The sequence below is a fragment of the Bacillus rossius genome, chromosome 1 (assembly GCF_032445375.1).
Source record: "Bacillus rossius redtenbacheri isolate Brsri chromosome 1, Brsri_v3, whole genome shotgun sequence".
NCBI classification, from domain to species: Eukaryota; Metazoa; Arthropoda; class Insecta; order Phasmatodea; family Bacillidae; genus Bacillus; species Bacillus rossius.
In genome coordinates, this window is record NC_086330.1 from 370,739,155 (window position 1) to 370,746,468 (window position 7,314).

A 7,314-nucleotide genomic window follows, 5' to 3' on the forward strand; every position below is an offset into this window, starting at 1 on the left:
GACTATGTGGTCCCAAACTTATACCAGTTGTTCAGTTGATCTAGAAGGCAGGCTGCTGGCAGACTCGCCCAGTCTGGTTTCCGCCGTGTGAGCGAGAGGCTGAAGTATGCTTTACGATCCTCTAGAAGTTTAAATAATAGTAAAAAAAAAAGAAGCAAATAAATCCTACAAATCTGGTATCGTGAAATAGGCATAATCTAAACCAGGTGGGATTGTAGTAGGCCTATGGAATACGATGTTGTATGAAATGTATATTGTTCTGTACTAGAATAGGCATAAAAAAAAGTCGAAAGTTAGTTTTAAAACGAAACCTATTTTGTGCAAAACAAGCATGTTGACGTTCCCCGCCCAAAACCCTCATATTCCCGCACTTGTCCCGTAAGAATGTAGAGGTGGTAATAATGACGCCAGCGCTGCCAAAAAGCGTCCTACATATTTCAGATTTTATGGGGAAAAAATATATATTTTTCTCTCGAACACAAAGGATACTTTTAAATCATACGGTACTAACTTCAGAGGTACCTACTGATGTGAAAAACTTTGAAAACATTTCTGTTCAAGTGTTAAATGTTTCACAAATATTTTATGTGAAATATTGGTTCCTAGTTTTTAAATATGTTATTATTAAAGTTGCATGACACCTATAATTATAATATTTGAATATTTTATGTTTGGCATTCTTAGTTTGAAGTGAAACAGCATGTGAAATATATTATACAACAATATTAAAGCTACATTTTATCATTTAAAAGGTCAATCATTCATCCCTGTGGGGTTACTATGACTCAGGATGCCTCAACCTGAGGTTTTTAACACGTGGTCAAAGTTACCCCACACAAAGGATAACATTGACCACTAAGAAAAAAAAATCCTGTTTCAAATTAATGAGAGATAATTAGGATGTACACATTTTCACAGTTAGCTTAAATGCCAGCCCCAAATGTGCTATGCTTGGTTTTACTTTCTATCAATATGCTTACAAATTATTAAAAAAAATTTTTTTTTAACAAATTTGGTTAAAGTAACCCCACTTGACGGTACGAGCTTGGTAGCAGTATTTGTTGCAAGTGATTGTCTGGCGCGAGTCGTCGAGCACCAAGTGCGTGTTCCCGCTGGCCGCTGCTGGCCCCGGACAGCTGGCCGCTGCTGGCGGCGGACAGCTGGCTCCTGCTGGCCCCGGACAGCTGGCCAGGCGAGCGAGGCGTGCCAGCTGGGCGTGTCGCTACCCGCTGCACAAGGACGTAGCGACCCGCCTCGCGCTATATAAGCGCCGAAGAGGGCCTGACGACATCCGAGTCGCAGTCATCTCTGCACCATGAAACTGATCGTGAGTACCTACTCAAGCTTGTATTTGCTCAGGCTTGTATTTTTACCTGGGCCCGACTTATCTGGTTTAAGTCTAGGATAGTCAGTGAGGGGAGTTGGTCATGGCTGGCCAATCCCCCTCCTAGCACACGATGCATGCTACCTCTCCTGCATGATTAGAGCGTATAGGCTTCGGCCTGAGACGCACTTAGAGTCTTCCCTACCTAGACCTCTCCCGCACACTCATAGCTTTAAGTTAGGTTAGGGGGAAAAAAAATTGTCTCCACACTTCCCCCCCCCCCCCAAATCCTTTTTTACACATTGACACTAATTCACTAAATTAAACAACAAATTTAACTCTCAAAAAAGCAAGTTGTGTATGAGTGCATCTAGTCGCTTTAATCTACGTGCGGGATTTTGACTATTATAAACATTTTAAAATTTGAAACCATTGACAAAAATTAATAAAAAATAACTTCAGAAATTTTACATTAGTTTTTACAAAGTTCAAAGAGCAATTAATTTAAATACAAGTTAACGTATAATATTGTTTCCGAAAAATATATAGCTATATTAAAAGTTAAAAATTAATATTTAGATAAAAAAGTTGAAGTAGGTACATAAGTTATAACAGTATATAACCTTACTTAAATATTAAAGAAATTTCTTCATTAGTTGAACTATCCAGCTAAAGATTAACATAATATTTTGATTTGAAAATAATTTTTTGTTTTTACTTTTCCAAGAAGAACTACAATTTTTGGAAGCAAAAATTCTAAAGATCTCTGTGAAATTGTTTTATGAAATAGAGAAATAGGTAGGATAATCATGTAGGATCATTATTTCCCTTCGGTACATACTAGTTACGGCTGCTCTTATAAGCAAATCTTTTAACATAAGATACTCTTTGAAGTTTAAAAGGCAACTTTAGAGAAAGAAATAATCACTCGACAACTGGGGCAACAGTGGAGGCAGAATTTCATTATTAACATTTTCGTACCTTTACCAGGAAAAACTTACGCATAAAAAAATGTTGAGAACTCAATAATTCTCCCTCCCTCTTGACCGCTCGGCGGTGTGATATCATGGGCGTAAACAGTCGCGCAGGTGATGGCGGTTACAAACACACGAGTGGACAGTCAACACCCGTGGTATCACACTGAGTGAACATCTGTTTGGAAATAAAATTCGAAAAAGATATTGTGTTAACACTTTACAAATAGCCACTGTAAAATAATGACGGAAAAAAAGAAAAAAAAAAAGGGGTTTGTCTGTAAAATCGGTTTACGGACGATAATTTAACGTAATAACATCATAAGAAAACTTTGATGGAAAATTGCATACTTTTTAATTTTCAAATATAATTTACAGTTTTTGCAAATTTAATTTAAATAATTTGTTTAAATATAATCACGAACAATTAATTATTGAAATAAACTGAAATCAAATCAATGCCAATAAATGATTAATTTGAAATGACGAAAATGGACAAATAAATACAAAATTTTAAATTTCTGCTTTAAAAAAGCTTGTCTTAACCTGTTTGATATAAATAGAAGATTTTCTCACACGGTAGTTGGCCGGTTCTTGCACGCTCGGCTCAGGCGGAACGTGACAGTGAGTCATGCTTTTTCGTGCGTGCAGTCGGCGTTCATCGATTTATAGGCCGTTATCACGTCAAAAAAAATTAACATGGCGTGTGAGACCTAGCCGAGAACCGCGGCGTCGAATCGGCAAATAACTCGTAATTCAGCTCAAATAACAGCACCAGGAATTACTATATAGATAGCGCATTTCGTTTGGTTCATGTCCATAACCGTAGATAGCAGAACCGTAGGGGAATAATATTATTTCGTTTTTATAATACGATTTTATAACAAATACGCATCCCAAATACACCAAACTTATTTATAATATGTTACAATATTTTTTAAAACATCGTGCAAAAGATCCCGGGTGTAATTTGAATTATTATGTGTAACTGTAAAACACCATTGTTCGTACAAAAACGTATTTGAAAATTCAACATTACTTTTAAATAACCGTACCGATTGTGCTGAAAATCGGTGTACGATCGTTAAATTACATAATATTAATAATTCAAACGACGAAAACATGATTGAAAAGTCAAATCGATGGTTGTTCCAATCGGGTGGAAGAGAGATGCGGCGCAAGCGTACAATGAGCGTAACGGGACACATTGTAGTAGGACAATGTGCGTTACGGGACACTTTTTCGTGCGTGCAGCTGGCGTTCATCTATTTGTTAGACGTTGTCACGTCAAAAAGCGAGCATGAACTTCCGGGGAACTTCGGGTGTGGCTCTCTCGTCTGTGAAAAGAAGGCTTCCCGTTCCGTTGGCCGCCGCAGAGCCACCGAGGTGCACCGGTGCGCCATAGAGGACACACGGGCTCCGAGCTAGAACTACGCAGCAGGGAGGGGGGGGGGGGGATTGAGGGGCGTGCAGTTCCCCGCGGCCAGCCCCTCCCCCGTCCACAAACAATATTTCCGGCAGCGTCACACCTTACACACGCTTCTCTGTCATTGATCGGCTACAGGGACGGACGAAAGGCGCCATATTTCTCTTCAACAGCGTTTTACATCGTATTATTGTCAAAATATGGCTTCAATAAAGCGTAGCGTACAAGTTAACGCAATGATGCAAGCTACAAATAGTTTCACGTGTGAAGTCACTGCCATTCATCTTTCCGGGAATGCCTACAACCGTAATTTACACAACCGACAGTAGTACATAATGGAATGGTGTTAGAAGATCTCTGCCTCAACGAAGATAGACTGGCTTTAATAAACACTACCGAATCGTGCGACATGAAAATACAAATGGCGTCTTTCGGCTCGTATATCTCTGGCCACTCAGAGGCCTGTCTCTGTCGAGGCCTCGCCGAAGGCAGGAAGAGAACTAGAGCGCATTCTTGGTGAAGCGACCTGTTCCGCTACAAACTGGTTCGAGCTAGGGACCTTGGGCTAGCGGCCTGCCCGAGTTTGATGAAGCCGGAAGGGGGGGTGGGGAGAGCGTGCACTTCACGGTATCCAAGGAGGAGAGCCCGTGGCGTCAAACGACAATAAACAATAACAAAAGGAAGTAATCATTTACATCTGAAAAATGGGGTGTGGTTGTGTCATGGCTTTTTGACGCGCATAAGCTGACATTATATATAATTTGATTTTGACACCATATATATTCACTGTAACTATTTCTCACTAACGTTTAATATATGCACTCGATAGATTCTGACGAGAGCTGACGATTGAAACTGAAACGAACTGCCTCGCTTCTCCGAGTCAAAAGTTATACTAAATGGAAATCTCGAAACGCAGCAAAAATGACCTCAAAATGGCGGCGCTTTCCCCCCTCCACCGCTGGCGATGCGACACAGTCCTCACTTAGCGTATGTAACGAATTCTTTGATCCTTTAGCTATCCAGCGGTGTAACTAAATTTTGGATTGAGATGATAGATATGTAGCTGCAACAATAAACATAATCACCCGATTTTGTTATAATTCGTTTTTTGAATTGCCTCCTACTATGGAAGCAATTTTTAAGACGTATTCACGTCAAATAAGGTGGTTGTCTGAAAAGCCGGTTTACGGACGATAATTTTACGCGATAACGTCATAAGAATAACATTGACAAAAAAATTGCATACTTTTTTAATTTTCAAATAGCTATTATTTACAGTTTTTACAAGTTTAATCAAAATATTTTGTTTAAATATAATCACGAACAAATAGTTAAAAAAAAATCGCCTTAAACTGTTTGATATTATAGAAGATTTTCTCGCACGGTGGTTGGCCGGTTCTTGCACGCTCGGCTCAGGCGGAACGTGACAATGAGTCATGCTTTTTCGTGCGTGCAGCCGGCGTTCATCGATTTGTAAGACGTTATCACGTGGTTGTCGTGTGCGACCGCAGGTGTGTCTGCTGCTGGGGCTGGTGCTGGTAGCGGGGGCGCGCGCCCAGGAGGAGGCCAAGCCCGCCGAGCCGCTCATCTCCCCGGACGCCAGCGTGGCCGTGCACGTGCCCGTGGTGGCAGCCCTGCCCTGGGCGCCCTGGGCCGCTCCCCCCTGGCCGGCCCTGCTCCCCGCCTAGCCGCCGGCCACGCGCCGCGTCACCAGCACCTGCTGCGTCGAAGATACCACTAGCACATTAGACTACACTACTTGTGAACAATAACTGCTTGTATTTGGGGAATTAAACGCACTACTGCCATATCGCTCTTCATTGTTATCATTGGTGAACTCTATTAACTGCCGTACCTTGATCGTAGGTTTTACTGGACAAAGTTTTAAACTGCTTCTATGATATATATATATATATATATATATATATATATATATATATATATATATATATATATATATATACACAATGCTTTAAAATAATTTAGTAAATATTTTTATTAATAACACGTCCTATTAAATTGTTATTTTTCTTTCGACGCAATCTTAACTATATATATATATATATATATATATAGTTAACATTGCGTCGAAAGTATATACATATATATACACACAATGTTTTAAACTTTTAAAATAACTTGGTAAATATTTTTGTTAAGAACATGTCCTATTAAATTGTATACATGTACATATATCGTTAAGATTGCGTCGTTTGAAATAACAATTTAATAGGACGTGTTCTTAACAAAAATATTTACCAAATTATTTAAAACATTGTATGTATGTATATATATACACACGTACATACATATATGGTTAAGATTGCGTCCAATGAAATAAAAAAAAATTAATAGGAAGTGTTCTTAAGGAAAAATAATTTACCAAATTATTTTAAAACATTCGCCACGAAAGCCTACGATCAAGGAAGAAAATTGCTGATTCCAGACAAGTGGATGAACTGAGCTCACACTCAGCAGAATATCCTGATTGGACGGACCGTCGTCCAATCATGGCCACTGGCATTTTACCAGTTGCAGCTCGGCTGTATGTAGCTCTATGCAGGGCCGGATTTAGAGGTCTGGAGGCCTCGGGGCAACAGAGGAGCGGAGACCGCCTGGCCCCAAATTATTTTACAAATAAAATGAACAATTTTCTTCAGTCGAGTTTTCCAATAAATAATTTATTGTGAAATCAAGTAGATTCTCTTAGTATTTAAAAAGCATACATAAATATAATCGGAGACAAGAATTATATGAAATTATATTTTAGTGTTAATGAATATTTCTGTTAATATTTAACAATAATATAATCATGTATGTACAAAGTACTGTAGGTAAAGGTAAAACAGTGAAAAAAGAATATCAAAGGAAAAGAGGTTTACTAGTGTTTACTTGACGGAATTTGAAAGATTTATTTTTCCAAAGTCTCTATTGTGGGGGCCCTCCGTTTGTGGAGGCCCCGGGGCTTTCGCCCCGGTTGCCCTCCCCTAAATCCGACCCTGGCTCTATGTAAATACTGTGCCAGGACTTTAGTTCTTCATCGCCCTTGAGATTGGCTGCTGTCAAATGACGGGAATTTCATTATTTAATCAGATTTGGTTTTCACAAGAAAAAAAAATTGCCAAGAATTAGTTTATTACAAAGTATACTCAATGTAAGCATATTATTTAGCAAAATGTGCCTAAAATGTAATTTTTATCTTGCAATAATCGTCGACGTGACATGCATGGTTGGTTGACTTGGAAAGTGGTTTGTTATCAAGAGCCCAACGCTCACTGTATCCCACAACTTACATAGTGTCTACTTGTAAGCTCCAAAAACAATTGCGGTAATTGTCGCTCTTATGAACTGAGTCTCGACATGCCTCGAGCCACCTCAGCATACTCGGTCCTCCAGGTGCCAGCGTCAGTTAAATCATTTGAAAATGGGAATTATTGTGCGTTAAAATACTAAATTCAGTTAAAGGCTGAACTGCTACATAAATGCTGCGGCGTGTCTATATTAATAGCACTTGTGCGTAGCACAAACTAATAATTTTTAAACTTGAACCTAAGGAAAGTATTTAAGGTTTTGAGAAATTCCACTAT

The 7,314-nt window shown here is 39.2% G+C and overlaps 1 long non-coding RNA gene across 1 annotated transcript; it reads left to right on the forward strand.

Moving 5' to 3' along the window:
- Positions 1 to 1,250: 1,250 nt before the first annotated feature.
- On the forward strand, positions 1,251 to 5,539 carry LOC134530601 (uncharacterized). The gene is made up of 2 exons (XR_010074842.1): positions 1,251 to 1,327; positions 5,239 to 5,539. It is a non-coding gene; the product is annotated as an uncharacterized LOC134530601 (long non-coding RNA).
- The last annotated feature ends 1,775 nt before the right edge of the window (positions 5,540 to 7,314 follow it).